Source organism: Pyrgilauda ruficollis, unplaced genomic scaffold, assembly GCF_017590135.1.
Source record: "Pyrgilauda ruficollis isolate IOZ18807 unplaced genomic scaffold, ASM1759013v1 scaffold89, whole genome shotgun sequence".
Classification (NCBI taxonomy): Eukaryota; Metazoa; Chordata; class Aves; order Passeriformes; family Passeridae; genus Pyrgilauda; species Pyrgilauda ruficollis.
The window spans coordinates 2,236,830-2,262,175 of record NW_024530932.1 but is presented as its reverse complement, the minus strand read 5'-3'; positions in this window follow the sequence as shown (position 1 = coordinate 2,262,175).

The window sequence follows — 25,346 nt, the reverse complement described above, 5'->3', positions numbered from 1 at the left end:
GGGGCAAATCTTACCTTTTAGCGGGTACATGGAACTTTCCCATGAATTTAACTGAAGTCATGATTTTGCTACAGGAGTCAGTAAATAAAGCCTGATACCGAGCTGAGTGGTGAGGTCAGCAGACTAAACTGGTTTTGGGGGCTGATTTTTGCTGGTTTGTTTTCATTCAAGGTCAATGGCCTGTGCAAAACAGCCAGCACACTGAATAGTAATTTCTAGCAACACCAATTAAACATTCAACACTACTGGAATTTGATGCTGTTTGTGCTTCCTCTTGCATGGGTCTAAGCAACACTCCAGGAGTCAAAGCAGCAAAGCATGAAAGCGTGGCTAGCCATCAATAGAGAAAACTGCTAAGAGAAAGTATTAATTTCCTGTTAATGGCAGATAAAAGCCATTTCCTGCTCTTCTCTTCAGATTAATATGAAATTTTCAAGGAACCAACTCTGGAAACACCTTCATAGTATCATCATGTACTGTGAGGGCGGTGTATTATCGTATACTGTGATATTCTTATACTTTGGTGCATATTTAAGGCTTTGTACGGTTATGGCTGAAAACAAGGGTCTGTCTCACTCCCTCATAAACATCCAGCTCCATCCCAATACTCTCCCATCATGACAGGGATGAGAGGTCATGCAAGAGGAAAGGCAGAGAGAGAGTTGGGGTTCAGCCTGGAGAACAGAAGGCCCCAGGAATACCTTATTGCAGCTTAAAGGAACTGAGAAGAAACAGAGGGGCAGATTTTTTAACAGTCCATGTAGGGACAGGACAGGGAAGAATGGTTTTAAACTAGAACAAAATAGATGCAGGCTATATATAAGGAAGAATTATTTTACAATAAGGGTGTTGCAAGACTCGAACAGGTTGCTCAGAAAAATTATAGGTGACCCATCCCTGGAAATATTCAGTGTTGTGTTGGACAGGGCTCTGACCAAACAGGTCCAGTTGATGATATCCCTCCTGCTCATTGCAGGAAGTTGGACTATATGACCTTCAAATGTTCCTTCCAACCCAAACTATTGTATGACTTCCTGATAAGTGATCGTTCCCTGCTGAAAGGAGAAGGGAGAAGAGGAAAGCAGAAGCACAGGAACAGGAGGATGAAAGCCAGCCATGGAGATACACAAGAAGTTATTGCCTCCCAACATTGTTGTTTTTTCATTTTGCATAACTTTATAAATTTGTAATGTCTTTCATGCATCATGTCTTCATGTCTTCTACATGTCTCCATGCATCATCATGACAGCAAAATCCTTGAAATTGGAGGAATCTGTGAACCAGTAGAGCACAGCTTCTGCTGTGAACCCCTGTCTTAATACTGGGGCCATGCTAATAGTGATTATGGTAAGGAAAGTATAAATACTTCACTGTCCCATATTTCCAACATGTGGATTCATGTGAGGAATACTTAAAGTTTCTTCATCTAAATAATTGAGCTGTAAATGTGATGTAGTATTGAAAGATCAGTGAGGTCTTTTATCTTTGCCTTAAAGCTGATCATCTTTCAATAGCATGACAAAGTACAGTTAATACTCTACAAATCAATTTATAAACAGCACTTTTGCTATTTTTATAAAAGTATTATTTCAAGCACCCTTAGGATTAGACTAACACTTTCAGAGAGCATACTTCTAAGTATCTTCAGAAACTGCTTTACAGCCATTATGCATTCATTTTATTAAATAATTTGTCTGCCCTTTACACACTTTCTATGCAACCAGCTTGTAAAATGTATCACTTGCTCTCTTCATACTGCTGTGATGTCTCTGCAGAGTGGTGTTGCCTCTGAATTTGTGTAAGAGAGGACTTATTGCTGCCTGTGGCATACCTACTGCCCATGAAAAAGGTGAGGAAAGAAAGCAGGATGATTATGATCTTGAGGTGCATCTGAGGTCTTGCTCTATTTTCACTGAGAGAGTTGCTGAGAAAAAAGAAAATCTTCACATCAGCAAAAGAGCAGCAGATGATAATAAACAAATGGGCCTGGCTTGCTGATCCTGAAAGGTACTGTTGTGTAGGGAGTAGGTAAAATATCCTTATGTTATCTATATTTTCTTCTGGGTACATTTTCCATGACTTATTCATATTAGAACATACAAATACATATTCTGGGTAAATTACAGAACTCCATATGACATTAAGTTTTGGGCAAAAAAAGTGGTTTGGAGGTATCTTTGGCAAAGACAGGAAATTTGACACTTCGGGGTAGAGTCTGAAGAACAAGCAGTTTTATTCATTTATTTTTCTAAATTTTTATTGTTCTGTGTCTCTGAGGAATATCTTTGATTTATAAGGACATGCTTGTAGGCATGAAAATAATCTGGGTTTGAATCCTTTTTATGGCCCAATTCAGTGATGGCACTGAGATCAGGGTGGTGATGTTAAGAGCAGGAGAAGAATTATTACGAGGTCAGGATGACACTGTGTTCTTGAAATCAACAGATATCTTAATGAAGTAGATTTTCATCAGAAATAAGAAGACAGAAGATATAAGGCCCATATTGATTGTCTTAGATTCCAAAACCTGAAAACAGCCAATACATGCAGCAAGCTGTGTCTCCAGCAAGAAGTAAGTTCCCTGTCAGGCCTGCATTCTCTGACATTCATCCCCATGATGGTTCCACCAACCATAAGGAGGCAGCACCCTGCTCCATGGTGTGCTGACTTCTACTCATTATTCCCACTCAGTATGGGGACATTATTCTTTCCAAACTCTGTGGAGGACAGTGAAAATGGTTTTTCTTCACAGTGTTCACTCATGCAGCGTTTGACATGAGCCTAGCTCTTTGTATTTTATTACTGTTCAGCTGTTTTATTTATAACAGCAATAATTAGCTGAGATCATGTTTAAGCAGCTGCTTAAAACTACTTAGTGCTTCTGCACCATGACTTCCCACACGGTGGAGGCATCCCATCTCCTGATATAAATCTTTTACTGCATTGATAAGTGCAGCTCTTTCCCTTCTCGTCAGCTTGCCATCTGTGAACAGGGGGCAAAGGGAGCTGACAGTAGCACAAAGCCTGTCAGTTCCCTCAGAGAGCCACTCAGAAGCCATTTCAGATTGTCACAGTACATAGTTTGTCATCTCAGTTGTTGTCCTGCTCCTACCTCTGCCTGTCATGATCTCCCTGGATGACTCACTCTTGCTACACAGCAAGATGCTTGCAGCAGTGAAATGAGAATTCCCCTTAAAAAGGTGGCTTTGGTTTACTTTTAAGTTACTTTCCTGAGTGCTGAGAAAGGGAACGGGTAGCATCTCCTGTGCTTCAGTAGCAGACCACAGGTGATCTGCAGGCCACTCCTGCAAATGCCACGGCAGCTGCTGCCCTCACTGCCTGCACAGGGTCACCCACTCTACAGTGAGCCCTGCTTGACCTTGCTGACCCTCCGGTAAGCCAAAGAAGCAGGGACACCTCTGGGACAGGGACGACCACCTGTGGCTGCAAAACACACAGAATCACAGAATCATAGCATGTTTTGGGTTGGAAGGGACCTTCAAAGGTCATCTAGCCCTGCAATGAGCAGGGACATGGTTAACTAGATCCAGTTGCTCAGAGCCCTATTCAATATTTCCAGTGGTGAGTCATCTACAGACCCTCTGAGCAACCTGTTCCAGTTTTGCAATGCACTCATTGTAAAAAAAATAATCTTCCTTGTATATGGTCTGAACCTACTCCCTTCTAGTTTAAAATTCTTCCTTGTCCTATCCCTACAGGCCCTCTTAAAGAATCTGTCTTTACTCAGGGTTTCCTTGGCTCAGGAGACATCCCTGTATGCCACAATTCTGTGCTGTGCTGTGGGATGCACTTTAGTACTGTAAGGATGACCCATCTTCCCTTTTTCCCAGCAGTAGCTCAGGTTTACCTGTCCTCAAGGACACCTATTCCCTCCCAATAGCTTTAGGGAAATATTTTTTTGGCTTTTCATATGCTTGGTCAATAAAGGCATCTACGTGATCATGTAACTGTTGAGGTTATAAATCAGTTTCCAATTTGACAAAACTGCAGGGATGGTCAGTAGCACCATCCAATGTAATGATTGTCAATAATATGCCAAACACGTGTAATAAATTAGAAGTATTTAAAACCATAGCAAAGATTCATTATTATGAGGATAATTTGTGATCATCGTTACAAAATAATGGCTTTTCAGTATGAACAGAACAAGAGTAATCCTTTCTTCATGTCACTGGCAGTGTAAAACTGCTTGATTTCATTTCTCCTTGGTACTCTATTGCTTCATTTGGTCCTCAGCCTTGCATACCTGCTGCAATATCCAAAAGCAGAACTGGGGCTCTGTACTGTGTGACACACAGTCAGCACTCTCGTATGACCTGAGATTCCTGTGAGAGGCAAACCAATAACCCAGAGTACAGCATTCCCACTAGGATGCAATAAAATCTACTTAACTAAAACATCAGAGCACATTAGCTTTACCTAGTTATTAGAAGTGGAGAGTTTCCTAATCAAAAATGACCAGAATAAAGAGGAGGCTGAGTGAAGTCTCTGATCTGTAGCCATTTTCCCGTCTCCATGAGAAAGTATCTCAAAATGGAAGTATTTGTTTTAATTTTTCAGAGCAAGGTGTTTAGTAGTTATAGAGTTAAGGGGAAAAAGGAAAATTTATATTTTCTTATGAAATAACTTTTGCTACCAGGCACTTTCAAGATGTTTTCTTTCTCTTATTTGAAAAGAAAGCAAATATAATAGATTTGGATGAAAGTGAATATGAAAGTTAAAAGAAACATGGTGAAGAAATTGATTTTCCCAAATAAGAAACATTAGTCAGGCTATGATATTTTTTTGGTCCTTGGGATGAACTGCAGGAACTATAATTTTTTTCATAAACTCTTTGTTAGGTTACAACTTAATAATTTAAAATATTTCATTTTAATACAGAGCATTTTGGTTTGACCTTTTTATTCTTTGAAACAAAAATGACTAAGCCTCACAGGAGGAAAGTAAGCACAAATATGAAAAAATATAAATTCTGTTTTCATTCTGAAAATGTCAAAGAGGATTTTTAGTCAACTTCTAAATGCTTTCCAGTCATTAAAAAAATGAAGACTTTTTCAAAGAACCTGACCCATTCCCATGCAACACATCGTAATTTCTCAAAAAAGAAAAAAAAAATTACTTATTATAAAAAGAAATTCGCAGTCAGCAGTTGAAAATAAAGCAGTCTATAAAAACCAACAAATAAGAGACTATGAGATTGTAATTTAACTATTTGTATAAAGTAAAGCAATGGATCAGTTGAGATCAGCTGTTTGTCTGTAAATGTTTGGTTTATGAGCGAATTCATTTTATTCTTGTTGTTCATGTTTTACAAATATTATGCATGCAATAACTGAAGGAGCCAGAGGTGAACTGGCTCCCAAGAAGAATTCTTAAGCAAGGTGATGCAGGTTGATAATAGGAAGCCAAAACTTGTGCAATTACTTCCAAGTGGACCCTGTGACACTGACTGCCACCCTCTGGGATCTGCTGGTCAGGCAGTTCTCAGTCCACGCTCACCACCCACACTTGCTGAGCTGGCCTGGGGGGATGCTGTGACAGACAGTGCTGGAAGCCTTGCTGAACTCCAGGTAGACAATATCCACTGCTCTGCCCTCAACCATGCACGGAGCTTTGTCATCATGGAAGGCAACTGGGTTGGTCAGGCATGATTTACTTCTATTGAATTCATGCTGACTGCCCTGATCACATTCTTGTTTTCCATGTGGATAGAGATGGCCTCCAGAACAAGGTGCTTCATCACCTCTGCAGGGATTGAGGTGAGGCTGAATGCCCGGCACTTCCCTTCTTGCCCTTTTTTGAAGACACGAGTGACATTTCCCTCCTTCCAGCCCTCAGGCACCTCTCCTGATTGCCACAGCCTTTAGAGATGGTCATGAGCTGCCTTGCTGTGGTGTCCATCAGCTTGCAGCACTTGTGGATGCATCCCATCAGGGCTCAGGGACTTGTGTATGCTGAGTTTGCCTACACATTCTGTAACCCACTCTTCCCTGACCAAGCAAAAGTTCCTATAGTCTGGATGCACACAAACACGATGCAAGATTCAGCCAGCAGAACAGAGGGTAAAAACAAATCTCAAGACCTCAAGGGGAACACAGAGTTACATGGTCCAAAAGTTTGCATGTTCTGTACTTCATTATTGTGAGAAAATTTACAATAACTGAACAGTTCATGCAGTAGCTGAGCAGTTCATGCATTAGTTCACAAAGAATGCATGCCCAGCCATGAGCAATTTATTGTCAAAATCAGTTCAGTGGTGCACAAGAAAATGGGCTTGAAGGAGCTTGCCAGACAGCTGGGTTTTATAAAAGTGATTGAAACACACAGAGAGGAATGGAAAAGTCAGCAGGATAATGGGAGAAGAAGCAAATTAATATGCAAGTGGGAGTAAGAAGAACAAAAGGGAAAGTATTATTACAGAAACAAAATACACTGGAAAAGTCACTTTCTAGTGAAAAATTGGAGCTTTCCATTAAAATTGAGAAACTATGAATTTTGACATCATTGCTAACTCCAGACAATATTTAGGAGAAGCTTTTCTGTTACAATTCATATTATTCTGGGATAATTTTCAGAGCTTACTAGAAACAACTGATATTATAACTAGTGAAATTAACAAAGATGTTCAAAACAAGAGTTTGAGGATTCAAATTGCATTTAGTCCCTTGACAATTAAGTCGTTCTGCTAATTGAAATCACCCAAGAGGCAACAAAATTCCATGAGAGTTCCGTTTTCCACAGCCTCAGCACTATGATCTGAGATGGCCCCAGCCATAAGTGAGTAACAATTCCTAGAACACACATATGTCCTGCAGAGTGGTATTAAGCCACAAGTCAAAGGTCTTCCTTTTCTCTATGCATTACGTGCCCATGGTGAATGCTAAAAGAAGAAAAAAAATGAGAGAATGAGAGAAAATTACCTAATTAATGAGTCTATAGACTGGTAGGCAGGGCAATTATTTCCAGAAAGGAGATCCTGGGTTCTTGTGTTCCCTCAGATAATTTCTGTGCAGCATGTAAGGATCTTTTCTCAGTTATACACAGAAGTAAAGAGCAAGAGAACTTGGCCCTTTTAGTGTGCAAGTGTCTGTAGGGTTCTGACACTGTGTTATGTTTTTTTTTGCAGCAAACTTGCCCAGTGATTCATTACAACACAAACAGAAACCATTTAAGGATAGAACTAAGGTGCTTCAATTTGCACAGAACTATTAAAATTAAAAGTATTAAAAGTACTCCCCAGATATTTCACAAGAAGTTTTGAGACTGAGCTCCTGAATTCCCAAAGAAGTAAGGTATTGATGTTTTTCATATCTGCTCTGGAATTTACATAATTTAAAAGTAAATAAATACACAATTAAGAAATTAAGAAATAAAATTCCAGCAGATATAAGGCACTTCATATTCCTCAAAGCACTCTAGATTCATTAAATACATTACCTAATTAATTCTTCCACAAGCCAGTCTAAGAGACTTCACTTCATGCTGTGCACTGAGAAACTGTTACTTGATTTAAGGGTTATGTTTACTGCTCTTCACTTTTATCATTTTCTCACCAAACAAAACCAATCCTCTGATGATTTTAGCTTTACATTTTTTCTGCTTACATAATAATTACTTAAATCCTACTGACATCAGCCACATTAAAGTCAGTAAAACTACTAATGTAATTTACAGTTATATTTTTTGCAGATATTGTTACTAAGTTGCCTTGTTGTGCATTTAAAAAGGGTGTTTACAGAGGCCAGCCCTCCAGGATATCCTTTCACCTCACCAGTACAATCCAAGCAATAAAAAGACACTCTTTTTCTATCTTTTTCTTTTCTATCTTTTAAAATGCTTAGCACACATCTATGATACTCCATCTATTAAACTGACCCAAAACCTCTGAGCTGGGTCTTGCAGCAATGCACAAACTGGAGGGTTGTTTTTAAAATTTGTTTTGCTGTTTTTTAAAGGCAAATTTTGGAGTTTTTCAGAGTGAAATGGTACAGCGTGCTAGATAACCTCAAGGAGACTCCCCTTCCTACAGAACCAGATGATCTTTCAAGTTCTATTTTTGGCTGGATTGTTTTCCAGTTCTGTGAAACCTAATTGACATTAAAAGAGATTTAAAAGGAACAAGGATTTTCCTGCCAGAAAGTCAGGATGAGATTAAGGCACTTCTGCAGAGTCTTCAGCATTTTGAATATGAAAATAAAGCTGTATACAAAGACCACTCCTGATTCTACCATTAATAAGTTTTCTTCTATAATGTTTTGAGATTCTGAATAGATGTATGGAAAATAAAATATAAATACATCAAGATATTTTTCCCCTCAGGAATATTGTCTCTCATGGAAGTACTGAGCATCATTTGATGCATCATTCAGATGGGACACTAAGGATATTAAAAATATAAGTTTCATCTGCAATTTCCATATGCTGAGCATTTTTAGGGGTAAATATTCCAATTTCTTTTGAAATTCTACATTTCTTTTGAAAAAGAATGTGAACCATGAAACAAAGATGTGACCAAAAATGCAAGATGTATAAATTGAGAGGTGACAGCACATAAATCAACCACTATGTGGTCCAGCCACCGTGTTAAGATGACTTTTGAAAGACTAAAAGACACGGAGGGCAGATTTAGGAAAGGCAAACAGATGATATCCACTCCCACGTGTGGCACTATCACAGAAAAAGAAGTGCTTACATGTGACCTGTGGGCTACTTATGTCAGCTCTGAGTTACTGAGCAAGCAGGAATTTCACACAGATCAAGTGTCTCATTTTTGGCACTTCATTAGTAAGTGCCTCATGTTTTCTTAATTAGGAATTTTGGAGTTTTATTCCAGTGTTTGTTAAAGATATGGGAAACTCTTTGAAACACATGTATTAGAATAAAAGTTGCATTTTATTACCAAGATATAAAACACAGAAAACCCTAAAAAAAATTCAATATCTCTTACTATATAAATTACAGTTATGTCTTTAAAAAGGCAACAAGACAGCAGCAGAAAAGCAAATCTGATCAGAAATTATGACTTTGGGATTGAAAATGCTTTTTTTCCAAGGCATTCCAATTCTGTCATGGAGCAGTAAAACTGGTATGAAAATTTAATTAGAATTGAGTATAAAATCAGAATAAAATTGATTTCAAGAGATGAACATCTAAATTATTTCTAATGGAAATTATGGGGTGGAGTGACTTTGGAAAAAAAAAAACTTATTTCAAGCTGGAAATTACATATTTTCTAATTGGAATTCTTAAATCTTGAGCGTATGATAAAAATATATAATTAAGGTCTTAGTTTAGAAACAAATTTAAAAAATAAGTTCTTTTCTAGTACAGACTTTTTTATTTTTCATTTTATAAAACAATCTGACCTGTGGTTTTCAACTTTTGACTCTTTAAAGGAAGTTGCTTGGTACAGAAGATAATCTCTTTCAAGACGATGAATACTTATTTTCATTTCTCCCATGCAAGCACCAGCAATTAGCAAAGAGACTTACTGTTAACAAAACACCTTTTTTACAGTCCTACAATGCATTAATTTGGGATACCAACTCCCACAAGGTAAGCCACATATTTCCAAGCTTGACTCTGTCTCTTACACGCTGTTTTCTGTCCAAGGCTATCTGAACAAAGGCTGTTATTCCATACTGTTGCTCCAAAATTCATGCAAAATTTCTCAGCTCAGCTGTGGTTTAAACCCACATATGGGTCTATTCCTGCAGTTGACCAAGTCAACTCCAGTTCAACTCAGAGGTAACCAGTAATGGATCCCAGTCACTTCTAATGTGTGGAATGTGGTTCTGCAGGAGCTGTTCTGCATGTGCATCTGTCAGCCCTGCCTCAGGGGACCTGATCTTGATGGCAACGGCAGAGCAGGCAGCGGGGAGCAAAAGGATGTTCAACTCAGAGAGCTTAATTTGCATTAGTCTGCATAATTAGCATGTTAAACAGCTGCATGGCTCCCTTAGAACCAAGCTGCTCTTTTACTCCCTCTCCTAACTCAGTTCAGCACAAGTGATGCAAGATAACAAAAAAAAAAAAATTAGCTTCTTTTAAAGCTGGATTTTTTGACAGAAAGGGGATGGGCAATGGCTACACCGGCATTTGTGCTCTGTTATCCCAGGGTAAGGGACACCATAAACACTGGAGAAAGGCTGGCAGTAAACATCTGGGGCAGGTTGTCAGGGCTGATAGTTATCCTAACTTAATGACAGCCAGAACACAGTCACTGCTGTGACTACAATCAGTGATCACAGCTAAATTATATTTCTTTGGGCAGTGGGAAGCAATGGAAAAATTTAACTAGAATGGGTCAACTCAAACATCTTTCTTGTTCTGTAATCAATTTCTGAGAACAGCTAGTAGGGAAGAATACAAGAACTAAGCAAGTATACGGCGATATTTTCCCAGAAAACCCTCCCAGTCTTCAACGATTTGTAATTAAATGACTTCTGGACATAAACATGCTGACTTTGCACCTAAGAACCACTGGTGTATTTTTCCTCTGCAAAAATCATGATCTGCTTTTGCAACCATGTAAAATTTTAGCATCCCCAATGGCAACTTTGGCAACTTTCCAAAACTTAACTAATTGTTTGGTGAAGAAACATCTCTTTCTGTTTGCTCTCATCATCCCTTTCTCCCCAAACTGAATTTGTTGCAACTGTGTTCTTATGACAGAAGCAACTGTGCACACTCACTTTGTATTCACCTGGCACACCTGATTTTAGAGACTCCAGTCATGTCACCCAGAGTCATGTTTTTTCAAAGCTGAGGACTCAAAGCTTATTCATCTGGAAAACTACTGTGATGCTTCCAGATTTCTGATCACCTTTCACTGTATCAATTGTGGAGAAAAAAAAAAAGCAGGAGAAGGAACCACACATGGTATTGACAATGTAAGTTGGTAATTCATAACAGCATAAAGATATTTTCCATTTTTCTTCTCTCTTTCTTTCCTAGTAATTCCCAACATTGCTTTTTATTCATTATTATTACAATGATAATGATAATGATAATGATAATGATAATGATAATAATAATAATAATATAATGCATGTAATATATGTAGCTAGCTGTTCAAATCAGCCAAATGGCCTTTAAATAATTTTTAAAGTCATGGTGGTAAAGTTTACCTGAATCCAATGGCAAGGAGGTTAACCACAGAAAACCACAAGTAATAAATGTCATTTCTGATCAGACCAGGAAATTTTTTTATCCCTGCTGATTGTAAGCCATAGACAAAATAAAGAGCACTGTGAGTAGCTACTTTCTAGAAGGAGCACTCTATATCATACATGGTGAAGTTTGTAGAAGGCCTTGTGTATCTGCAAGGTCCTGCAGATAATAAAGATATTCCTGGCTCTCCTGTGTGGGCCACGAGCCCTGTGGGTGACAGAAGCCTGGAGAGCTGGCTCTCATGGCTGTTGTTTTCTTTGGAAGGGCACAGAGTCAGAAAAGGGATGATAATAGTCATGCTTCACACTGACAGCTGTCTGGGTAAAGGACAGACACAGATGAGGGACTGGGCAGAGAGTCAGCTCACAGACAACAGAAGAAAATCTATGCAAGGATTTTCACATAAATATTCCTTTGCAGAAGTCTCCTCCCATGACTTCTAACTTAACACAGAGTGATAGATCAGAGAGTCCTTTGCCATCCTTGAGATGCACTAAATGTGTCTTTGCATTTGTACCTTGGCCAGAAAAAAAATAGGCCTGACCCTGAGAAACAGCAGGAAGGACTAGAAAATAAAGATGGAATCCATATTACCTAATATCTGAATGTTAGAGATTGTCATTGATGCTAGACCAACACTTTTTCCCTGGTCTTGGACTCTTCTCTTAGTAGTGGAAAGATGACCCAAAGCAGTAAAGTTTCCTCCATGGACAGTGCAAGAAGTCTCAATAACTAGCCCAGGCTACACTGCTAACTGTGATAAGGTTACATTTAGATGAGATGACTTCTGGAAGGGTCTTGATTTTTCAATGGGAAGGTTTCTATAGCTATGACATAATATTTTTTTAAGCATTTGCTTTGTTTACTCTGCAGAACTTTCCCTTCCAGAAATTCAGCAGACGATGGGTACTTGATTTCAATGGCACTTTCAGGAGACTATGACCCCTGTCCTTAACATAAGCCAGGTCTGGAAAGATGAAAAGCAATGACTGTAGTGTAAAAAAGTAATGAAAATACAATTTAATTGACAGAATTTGCATTTAAATGGAAGTTTTAAAATACAAACCTGTAAGAACCTTACAGATGCAATATTTGTTACACCTTATGATGGCAATTTCTTAATGTTTCATTATTTTCCTTGACCCACAGGCATTCGTAAATGCCTGCAAAAATTTAGGCTCATTTTAAGACTGAAAACCCTCCTAAACTTTATGCTATAAAGATTTTTTCAGCTTTTTGCAATTGGTATGAAAAATATTTGACTACTAACGTGGGCAGCAAAAAACCCATTAGTGGGACCCACATACTCCATTGTTAATAAAGACTTGGGACTGTGCAATTGACAGGAAGATGTACTTTGAGTTAAAATGGATAAATAGATGGGTCTTCTACCAACAGTAAAGAATGAAGAAAAACGTGTATATTCACAGTTATGAAGACAGGTAATTAATAAGTAGCAGCTGGTAAGTAAACATGTGGATACCATATTCAAAGAATTGTTAAGTTCCTCAAAAAAAAAAAGTTAAAATCTAAACCAAAGCAGAAGACATATTAAAAAGCCATAATAAAGAATGCAGTTGAGTTTTAAGTATAGCACACAATTCTATCTTGTAAAGAATCCCAACACTTACTGTTTGGATTAGGCCTGAAATAGAATATATGAAGGAACAGCACCAGGAACACAGGCATGGAAAACCTAAGAGAGGCATAAGTTGACATATTCTATCAAGTAAAAGCTGGAAGAAAAGCCTCCCAAGGGGACAAGATCTTCATTTTTTAATAATGCATGCTAGTGTGAATTAGGAACAGGAACTAAAGTGCTGTGAAATCAATGTAATTAAAATATCTTGCCCAGGGGTTGAGAAGAGAATCATGGAAGAGAAAGTTGTATTCCTTTTAGACAGGAATGCATGCATGTATTTATGTGTCATCAATATCACTCCTACTTATACCATACAAATAGTTTTCATCATCATTTGCCCAGAATTCTGTCTCTCTGGTGTATGGCTACAGCAGTGGGAAGAAGTAGGAGAAACAGGAAAATGTATGAGGTTAAACTCCTGAGAAAAAACTGAATTAGCACTATTTTTAAAGCCCTAAATACCAGATAAAGCCTATGGAAAATTCTTCAGTGTGTACCTAAGTCTACACCAAACAGACAAAACAGGCACAAAATGTGTTAAAAAATAGAGCAAAAAAAAAAAAAAACACCCCAAAAAATCCCAGAAAGGCACATGAAACCATATGAACCCTCCAGTCTGTGTATAGGGCTGGGAGATTACTGGATAATCTAGAGATGTGACTCATGCAGTTACACTTGCCCTCTTTTAGTCAGTCCTTCATCTCATCAAATAATCCATCAGAATTCAGGCCGCCTGCCCAACAGCTCCATCAACAGAGATCAGTCAATCAGCCCCCCCAGTGGTGCATTCTGTCAAATTGCATTATTTTGCTGGGCACCACACCAGGTTATGTGATGCTGTCCTCCTTTGGCAGATGATGCTGAGGGTAACAGCAACAGAGACCAAGCTACTTTTAACTCGGCAATGTTGAGGTGTTGACAGCTGGTAAGTCACAGGTAAGTGAATGATGTTGCATATATGAAAGTGCTCTGGATTTGGCTGAGGTAGAGTTAGTTTTCTTCACAGAGGCTGTTATGGGGCTGTGCTTTGGATCTGTGCTGAACACAGTGATGATGACATGGAGATATTTTTTGTTATTACGCATCAGGACTTGAACAGAGCCAAGGCCTTTTCTGCACCTTGTGCTGTCACACTGACAAAGACTTTGAAGATGCAGGGGACATTAGGAAGGCACACAGCCTGGACAGCTGTCCTTAAGTGACCCAAGGGATATTCCAGACCATCTGACCTCATGGTCAGTGTATAAAGCAGGGGGGAGAAGGAGGAAGGGGAGAACATTGGGAGTTATGGTGTTTGTCTCCCCAAGTAACCATTACATGTGATAGGTCCTGGAAGTGGCTGAACACCTGCCTGTCCAGGAGAAGTAGTAAATGAATTCCTTGTTTTACTTTGCTTTCACATGTGGCTTTTTATTTACCTATTATGTCAATCCCCCAGGGTTTTAGCTTCTACCCTTCTGATTGTTTCCCTAATCCTGCTGCTAGGAGAGTAAACAAGCCACTGTGTGGTGCTTGGTTGTGGCTGGGGTTAAATCACGACAGAAAGAGGGAGGGACTGGTTTAGAATTGCCACCACCTCCTGAGTGATGGTTAATTTAATTTTATCTATTTTACTGTATGCTACATAAACCAGGACATAAATGAGATAAAGGGCCCAGGAATGTTTTAGCTTAGAGGAGAGCAACGTTCCCCAAATGGCATTGGGTAGGCCATCACAGAGATCAGTAGAAAATCACGTCCTACCAAGAAGCAGGAGTTGCATTCATACATTGCAAGGGCTAGAAGGAATATTCTGTCACTTGCTGTGTCCCAGAAAATCCAAACAAGTTTTGTTGAAACTGAAAACATTGCTAAGAAAAACAAAAGAACAATTTGCAGGCATAGCTACTGTATGAGCTATGTTATAATTGGTCACTTTGCCCAGTCACCCCAGGTATTTGTGTCAATCAACCCAGATATTTATAAATCTTGTCAGAATTTTAGCTTTTCTTTTACAAAAGTAAAGATAATTTCAGTGTCTAATAGAAAATATAAATGCGTACAGAAGGAAAGAGAGTTGCAGAAGATGAAAAAAAAAAAGATTATTTCAGATCATGTGCTTTTCCATATCATTCTACTCATATGATCAAGAACAGGAGACAGATGATACTACTTAATATGGAATGAGGCTAATTAGAACAAAATTATTATTGTTTTAATACCCATACACTGTAACCCATACACTAATGCTTAAACTTTCTAGCACTATGTGTACTAAGAAGTTTAAGCAGAATCCATTTACCTTTTAGATATAGTTTAGAACAGCAATTACATAGAAGTGCCAGTTAGCCTTCTGTAACACAATTTTGGGCTTAGTTAAAATTTAGGATGCTACTAACAGAGAGCTCTCTCCCCCTTGCCCTGTATGACACTGCACTACCTGATTTTCATTGATTTTAAACTATTTTACACCTGAAGAGGTTCTATCTTTTTTGTTTTACTTAATACGTGAGCTCCTGTAGCAGAAAAGCAGCCCTAATCCCACTGAAGTAATAGATATCAAATCTTTTACAGTGATGAGCTATAAGTGAGTAATGACTATTTTCTGGTATCTCTCTTTTATACTTTAGTGTGTGCATTATGGATAGATCATGCCACAGTTTTCATTATTTTGTACAACTTCCCTGGTTGTCTGGGCTATCTGGTGTACTATAATCAAATTAAACATAGTGAGAAAGGAGATAATGCACAGTTTTCTTTAAAAATCCAAATAAACTCAATGACAAGTTGTGTAGATTAAAGCAGACCATCATCACAGTGTGTCAAGGTACCAAAAAGTCCTGCAAGTCCTTCATTTAGGAAGGGTTTTGGCAGAAAAGCACTCATAAGCAAACATTTGTTTTCCATGGGCTCCAATGGGACTAAATTTGATAGAGGACAAGTGTTCCACTTTAACAATTAAATCAAGAAGCAGCATGAAGATGATCTCCAGAGATCCCTTTGAAATCCATTATTCTGTGATTCTGTAATATTGTCCAAGAAAGCTGAGGGAACGCGGCCCATTTATTCTGTGTGGACCTTTAAAGATTATTTCAATTGTTATTGTTTTTTCTTTGAAAACCAGGCTAAAGCACCCAATATCACCCAAGAATTAATCCAAACGTCAATTTACAGAAACTTTGGTATTCACAGACAGTGATCAATCAGCCCACAGTGAAATGGAAAGAGCACTAGAGCACACCACCTGCCTTGCATTCACCACGTGCATGCAACCAGCTTTGGATTGGAAACCGTGAGCAACTGAAGACTTGCTGTAGCCCAAGGCTTCTTCCAGAGGAAGTCAGGAGGATGAACCATAGATGCTGCAAATTCACTGAATTCCTTTCATGGCAGCTTCCTGGACATAAACCCCCTAAATGAAGACAAATCCGTTTCAGGATTTCTCAAGGGAATCCTCAAAATTATGACTGGGAAGCTTTTGCTTTAATTTCAATTAAATAGAAGGTAAAATATTGATTCCTCCTTCCTCACGAATTAATATTTGTGCTGTTCAAGGTACTGAATCTCTTACGTGAATTTAAAATGCCAAGCAAAGCAGAGAAACCATTAATAACATGAATATAAAAGCAATCTAATGGATTCATTATAATCTACATACACACATAAAAATTGATTATAATCTACCACTTCTCATCCTGAAGCACATATTTTGGGTTATAGCACCTCATTAATTTTAATTGTAAACCTAGGAAATAATCTCTTTTTCTCCCTGCTAGTATACAGAATGGGAAAATGTGACTGATACATTTGTCATTTTGTTTCAAGTCGTTAACTTTCCCCTCAAATACAAGCCTGTACAGAGTTTATGCAGCGTTGAGCAAATTTTTAAAGCCCAGTAGAAAATGAGGGATTCTTAAAAAAAAAAACCCAGAGATAAAAGGCTATCAAAGGAGGATCATAAGCTATTAATCCCTACAACTCAGGCTGAAACAGGTCTGTCATTCTCTTATATCTGGTAATAGAGCCATGAATTCACAACCAAATTGCATTTTTAAATTACAGTTGCAATTACTGTAATGGCTTGCATTTTCTGTGTCTTCTAAATATTCCAAGACTTACAAACAACAATAAAGGAAAACAGAGAAGAAAAAGCACAACAATTATCATCTGTATCTTGTCCTCTGTCCTTATTATGTTAAAGTACTGAAGGAATTGGACCACAGCAGACCGAGAGTTTATAACACTGACAACTGCACAATGTGTTTTTAATAAGAGCAAATACAGCACGATGAACTTTCCTTCATTATTTGACAGAATTCCTGTGCTTGGAGAAACAGAAATTGGGATAATTTAATTTTAAGCTGTGAGCTACAGTGCATAGTTCTGGCTTTGTAGTGCAGAATAGTACTGTATCCCTATTATATATCCTGCTGTAGTGTACTCTTTGTTTCATGCCTTAATCACCCAATTGCAAACAGCATTTCATTTTAGCTAATTTGGTTCTGTGCTCATAATAAGTTTCAGAATTATGACCACCTGCTCTGTGCTGCATGAGTACCCCAGCTAGGATTCTGATGTCTTTCAGGAGTCTATCTATAAAACTATTCAGTCTATCAAAAAAACATTGGGAGGAAAGACTTCTTTTGTATTCTTTCATCAGCCTGGACTTATTAGACAGAAATATGTTAAATTTCAGTGAATTATTTAACCTGTATACCTGTATAACTCCGTCTAAAGAACTTAACATATACTATCCTTCATATATTTTCTTTTTTTTTCAACTGAACAAGGCAGTTCATTAACAGTGAACCCTGAACCATCCAGGCTGACTGTGTGGAGTCTTTGGCCAGCAGCTGCTGCATTCAATACTGTTTAACAAGCACTATCATCTAAGAAATATATTATACAGAGTACTACCCTCTAAACCTTATAATATGGAAAAGCATTCAGGAGCAGATAAAGCCCTGGAGGTCATGAAGACTTGCATTTTGCAGGAATTAAGGGTGTAAAAATATTATGTTCTAGGAGAAAAGTAATACATCACACACAAAATACAGCCCAAAGTAAAGAAAATAAAACCCAGCTGTAGGGTCTGACCAAAATGTCTTTTCATCTAGCTCATCATTAGTATTAAATATTTGAGCGTGTGAGTCACAAAAATGTACTGTAAATCTTCTTTTGATTCGACCTTATTACTAGTTCTAAGCGTCTGCTTCTACATGATTACCTGAAATTTGGGGAAAAAATGGCATAGAAGCCCACTGAGAACAGCAGAGAAAACAGGTTTTTTTCCCCCATTTCTAGTGTCTGTTAGAAAGCATCTCCTCCTCAAAATAAACATTTTTTTTCATATATACTGAATTTATTAAACTAGTAAGTCACCTGTTAAATTTGTCTCTTTTAGACTCTTGCTGCTAGGTAATTAATCCCACATTCCTGTATTTCTTTTCAGAATGACCATTCATCTAAATCAGTGGTCACTTAGGACTAAAGCATGGCAAGAAAAAAGGATGGAATTATAAAATGCTTGGAAGCACCAGTGTGTCAAATTCTTAACACCTTTCAGTGCACACTTTGTGTCTTGGCAAATTTAATCCAAATTGCATTTTTTAGAGATGTTTAGAAGACTATGGAGACAAGAGAGTTTGCATGAGTTATATCTGAAAAATAGCTTTGTTTCTTTTGTGACTCCAGAATAGTAAGCACTCCCTCTGAATATGCAGGAGGCAACTGCTGCTCCTATGCATGCATATCCCTATTTAATGTACTTTATCTGAGATTGTGCAGAATGCAATCCAGAGCAACTCCTTTGGAAAAATGACCCCTAATTTTTTGCACTTGTCATTCAGAGTTTGGAGATAATTTTGTTAGAAATCCAGTACAGCCAATGGAAGCACTCACATGTAACCAGAGGAGTGCACAATACAGAGAAATACACTTTTTTCCATACTGGGCTTCTGGACAACATCTGTGAGCAGGAACTCCTGTTAAAAAAACACATAATGATTCTCTGCTATAAATTAAATCAGACATATTTTGCAGAATTCATTTCAGCATCCATTAGGCAATGAAAAGACCCAACCAGTTGTATTTTATCTACTGGCCAGTCTCAGTTTGGCAAAAGAACGAGTAGAGTTGGGTTCAGAGCATCCAGGAGTGCCCAGACATCAGCTACTGCTGTGTGAATCCCTGCCAGTGTCACCCAGCAGCTGGTGGATCCTTTAATGCCTGCAAACTCTGTGAGATTATTCAGCTGTCATTCCTGTCATCAGACTGCACTGCATAGCAGTGGTATTCACCTTTGTAGAAATAAAACCAAAAGGGCTATGCAGAAATATTGTCTAGCCAAAACAGAAATGTACAAATATAGAGGGGGTGGGGTTTTTGTTTCATAGTGGGAAAGAATGCAAATGAAAAATACTGACAAATGTTTGAGGGGGGGAAAAAAAAGCTAAAATAAATATTTTCAATATAGAAAAAATTTTAGGCAACAGTCATCTTCCTAGCAATTTTATTGCCTGCATGGTATAAAAGAATACTGAGAGACAGCCCAGTGTGTTTGTGTTCCTGTACTGCAGGCTGCTCAGGAAGGCATGGCATCAGCCAGGAGCTTACAGCTATTGATACAAAGTCAGACAGGTATATTGACTCCTTGGATTGTCTATAAAAATGGAAATTTATCAGAAGGCATTTTTTTAAACACACTACACTCCATGAATTATTTAGCAGCTGCCTAACCCTGCTCAGTACCGCAACTCTGGCAACAGTCAGTGCCAGCAGAAAACTGCTTGGCCCTTGACAGAAGCATTATAATCTCATAAATTAATTAGGTGCAATCTAGTGGTCTGGCATTTGCCTGCTGCACTCCATAGTGGCTTTATATCTAGGACAAGCTCACAACAAACTTTAAATTGTGCTGCCAGAGTTGTGTTGAGAAATGGTCCAGTCCCTCTTTTGTAGGATTTTGTTTGGTTTTTTACTGCATTTTGGTGCTCTTTCTATATCCCTTAATTAGCAGGAGCAGGTAGATAGGTACAGCGTTTTCAATCAAGAAGAGGAAAAAAAGCAACGTCAAAGCCAAAAGGACTCATTTCTCCGAGGTACTTAGTCCTCAGTGCCATGGTCATACAGCCAAACTGAAAGCAGCCAGAGCATTGCTGGAAGTGCTCAGCAGCTGGTAGGATGAAAATCTGCAATCTGTTGCAAAGGAAAATGCGCAATATTTTGTTTTAAAGAAAAAGAGTATTATAAGATAAAAGATAAGGAACACTTATACATGCAGAACAAGACACTTCTCAGAATCCCATAGGTCAGCTGCCTGCCTGGATACAGCTATGATATTGACTGGATGTCGAATCCCTCTTTTATCACAATCTGCTACTTGATAAACAAGAAGGAGCAAAGTATTTGCTCTTATGCCACAATATATCCTACTTTCTTTCAGAACCAGCACAATAGGTGTATCTCAGTTTTAGCACATCGTGCTGTCAGCTTCTCAAAAGGTATCTTGGCATCCATGTAAATGGCACCACCCAAAGTTATTTTCCAAAATGGATGTGAAGCCCTCCTAAAGCCAAATCCAGGCTGCTTGCTGCAAGGACACGGATAAACTCAGCTCTCCCACATCCTGTGCTGAGCTGCTCTGTGCCCACACAAGCAGAGATTTCCCACTCATCTCCAAGTACAATCAGCTCACGTTTTATGCTGTAACAGTGCAGCCCCCAGTCCACTTTGGGAAACAACAGCTGTCAGTTTAAATGGTTTGGTTTGATTAAATCAGTGCAAAAGAGAAGCCATCACTAAAGGATCCTTCACCTTCCTCATGCTTTCAGTGATTAGCTATTAAGCTCTCAAGGTATTAGAACCCACATTTCCTCCAAATCTTTAGACAGTTAATTTGGGGGTTGTGATTTTTGCAAAGAGACTGATTCCAGTGTTTTCAAAATCAGAGAGAAAGAATTTTTCCCATGTTCTTGAAACACCAGTAAGATGGGGCAATGTTAAAAACACAACAGTTTCTTTTTTACAAACCTGTGTAGCTAAAAATATTCAGAAAACATATTGAATATTAATGGAGTGAGAAAATATCCTTTTGTTTACATTAAAGAGTCTCCCATCACATAAAATGCTGTGGTAGCAAGCATTGCTATGGGAAAAGGAAGAGGTCAGAGTGTTCTGTTCATTCACTTTCACAGACTCTGCCTTCCCAGGAGATACACAGGAGAAAAGAGATATAGTAGGAAAAGAGGAAGGACTGAAAAAGCTATTTACTTGTGCTTGCTACCCATTTAATGAAAGGCATGGGTGGAAAATCAGCCTCTGCTTCCTCCTCTTCCACAAGGAAATAAACCTCATTCCTGACACTCCCATGTGACTATGAAGTGGAAATGGATCCTAACTTTGTCGAGTGCTGAACATATCTGACAATAAACAAAAAGACAAGTTAGAAGTTGAGAGACAGAAGTACCTCACCACATGTTCATGATGCCCTCCAGTAATTTGGTCTGCACCATCTGGCATGACCTGGCACTGATCACATTCTGAAATATTTTCTCTTGTGAGGATCCAACCAGAAAGGAAATATTTCACTGCGATTCAGTGACTGAGAGAGACTGTTCAAAGATGTTTCTGCATTAAAGTGCTGTAATTCAATGCCTTCTTTGGGTTAATAATCTGTGAGGATCTTCTACATTTTCCCCTGACCACTAGGAAAAGGTGCAGGGCTACAAATTTAAGTAGAGCAGAGGTCCTTGAAAATCATATAGAATTTTCAGCTAACTGAAATTTATGTCTAAATAATAGGTCAAGTTTTAAGGTAGTTGTCTAAAAGTTCCTAAATCAATCTTTAAGTTCTCCATTCAAATTTGCTTGATTTAGAACATTTAAGATTTTAGTTGACTTAATGTGAAAAAGGAGGCATTTTAGGACTTTTATACATCCAGATGTCTGGCTTCAATTCCAACGTATTGCTGCAGAAGGAATTCCATGAACATTGAAAGCATGGGAAAGCTCTTTGGGCTCACTGGTTTGTGGATGCTTTGGAGATATCTGCGAGTTTTTTATCTTTTAGATTTGCTACTTTATCAAAACAGGAGCTGATATTCTTACTTAAGAGCTGGAAATTAATCCTTTAGCACAGTGAAGATATTTTTTCCAAGACTATAAGAGATTCAATTTTCATGGCTGTTTTAGTTGTCACGCCCAAAGGCACATCATCATTCACATGTGTCAATACCTTCCATACTCCCTATGAAGATCATTTACAGTTGAAAATCTTGGAAACGCTTCCTGCTCTATTTTACAACAAATATAAATCTTCTTTCTATTCAAACAGATTCTGAATAAAATGGAAATAAGCTCTTAAATAAGATCTCTAAATGTGACCTGTGTTTGCTTTTTGCCTTTACAGCCTTCTGCTCACTATGTAGTTTGTGATGTATTGTACATTTCAGGCTTCTTCTTTTTAATGTTTCTTACTAATAGAAAAGTTATCCCAGCTCCCAACTCTTCCCCAGTTACTGTTACCTTCTCTTTCATCTTTGAAGCTTCATCAATGCTATCAAGCAACAAAGCCAGTTGTGTATTTAATATTCAGATAAAGTATAGTTAAGTATTTCAACTCATCAAATTATTTCTGCAGCAGTGTTTAAGATACAGGGATTTTGAAAAAACAAAAAGGAGCATAAATTCTTGAATCTGAAAATCTGTTCTACTGAGCCAATGCATGTTTTTGCCTTGGTAGTCTTCAAATATAGCCACACTAATCTGAAGTGTTTCTAGTGCATTATCACTCCACACCAGATTCCTTGGCAGGAAACATCAGTTTAACTTCAATGACCTATATCAGTTTACATCTTAAGATGATCCTGCCTAGTGAAATCACAATATTTCTCATTGGCTTTCTATAAGCTCTAGAAAGATATAAAATGCAGAGTGATTTCAACTCCCCAATTTTTCATTCATTAAATGGGACAAGGGGGAGAGAGCTCCTTTCTTTTTTCCCTTGATAGAAAGCACAACTCTTTCCAGAAGTTCATCACCCTTTCCTGATACATATGAGTGGCTGCAAGAAACACCCATTTTCCCACCATTTTACCCTCCTTTCTCTCAGCTTCTCTGTGTAGCACTTTGAAATGATGATATACATTCATAAAATGACCCCCACCTGAAACTTCCTGCAGTATTACCGACCACATGCCCTACTATCTGCTGCTCTCATCATTCACTTACAAGAGTTTGCAATTTGATCTCTGCTAAGTGCAATTCCTGAACTGCCTCACTGCTCTTCCTGTGCCTTGGAACAAAACCCAAGCCCAAATGAAGAGATTGCACAAAGACTCAGCCCTGTGGAAGGACACAGTATATACCAGGTGTATATACACAGTATATACAGGTGAGAAGGACCATAAGAGAGCTAAGTGCTTAAGACTATGATTAGGAAAGGCTGGAGAGGGGGAACATTCAGGGAGTGGTAGGTTAAAAGTTAAGCCTGTAAACAGAAATTGCAGTTTGCAAATAGATAGCAAAGTTTTTGTGGTTTAGATGTTCTCAGCACTTACCTAAATCTTGAGACCCATGGGATCTTTTGAGGTTCACTCTCATTGTTGACACAGGCTGTAATCCTTGAGTGAAGGATCTACAAATAACTAACCTTCTCAGACTGTCAGGACATGTAGCAGAATTTGCTGAAGCAGGACTGTAAGATAAATACTGCTTTGACAGTCAGCACTGCCATGTGCTTAGAGAAATCATTGTGCTTTCCCAGATACAGTACAGAGACCACACGAAAATGGTTAGTCAACTTTTCCTTCAAATTTTCTTTAAACACTCCAATTCCAATTACTACATTCCAATTCAAACATACCAATTGCAAGTGTACTCTAATATTCAAAATAGAGACAAATGATGACATTGTTAATCTCATCAGAATCTCTATTTCTGCACTCAAACTACAAATATATCCATACAATGACCTAAAGTAAGGTGTCATTCTATTTCTTATACACAGATAAAAAAATCAATAATTTAATAATTTAACTATAACCCCTTTCCACTTTACAGGCTGTAATTGCTTTCCACTTTCTTTACCTGCTTATTCCACTGTAAAACTATGCATCTACCTTCAGTATTTGACAATGTCTGTTGGCATCAAGGACTTTCACACATTCTTCCTCCAAGACAGCTGGGGTCGGCTCTCAGCTGTGACCTGCCGTAGTGCACACACTGCATCAACCATGATGGTTGGTGGTCTTCATGGACCTGCCTGCTCCTTAATCCTGCAGGTTGGTACAGAAGATGTTACCTCCTAGCCTCAAGATGAAGCAGCCAGGAGCCCCATGGGATTACACAGGTGCACATTCCTGTAACGTTGCTACCTCTGATGTTGCTCCATGAGAAATTCATTCAAGCCAAGGCATCCACCAAAAGACGTGGTAGAAAAACAAATAAATCCCTGAATTCAAAAGATATTTGTAAAAAGTGTTTTCCTTCCCAGATTCATGAAGACAGAGCCAGATCCTCAACTAAATACAAATGACATGAAGGTAGACCACAGATACAGAGACTTACATGTAAATTTGGCTATTTTGTCCTAAATAGCAAAGTCTTATCAGGAGCAAATTAAAGTGCACAGATCACAGCATTTTGCTTAATCATAGAATCACAGAATTGCTAAAGTTGGGAAAGATCTCTAAGATCATCAAATTCAACCATTAATGTAGCATTACCGCCATGTTCACCACTAAACCATATCTCCATGTGATCTATTTACAAAATTTTTGAACATTTCCAGGAATGATGATCCAAACACTTCTCTGCGCAGGTGGTTCCAGTGCCTGTTCACCCTTTCAGTGAAGAAATTTTTCCAATAATCCAATTTAAACCTCCACTGGTGCAACTTGAGTTCATTTCCTCTTGTCCTACCACTTGTTATGTAGGAAAGGAGGGCAACCCTCACCTCACTGCAGCCTCCTGTCAGGTAGTTGTAGGGAACAATTTGGTCAGTCCTCACTGTCCAGGGTAAACAACTCCAGCTCCCTGAGCTGGTCCTCATAAGACTTGTGCTTGTGACCCTTCACCAGCTCTGCTGGCCTTCTCTGGACGTGCTCCAGGACCTCAATGTCATTCTTGCAGTGAGAAGGCTCAAAACGGAGGAGAGTATTTGCAGTGAAGCCTCATTGGTGCTGATGATCCACACCCCGAGGTCCCTTTCCAGCAGCCAGCTTTCCAGCCACTCCTTCCAAAGCCTGCAGCATTGCACGAGGTTGTGACACAAGTGCGGGACCCAGAATGTGACCCAGCTGCATCTCATACAATTGGCTCAGAGCACCAATCCAGCCTGTCCATGTCTCTCAGTAGTGCCTACCTACTGTTGATCTACCCTCAAGCAGATCAACACTTAGAATGAAAGGGAATTTTTGCTATTGTTGGAGCTCAACATACAATGGGTGATATGTTCGTATTTCATATATATGAAAGAGATAAAATGATGGTTTTTCATGTACGTCTATGTGCCCTTACTTATCTATCAATC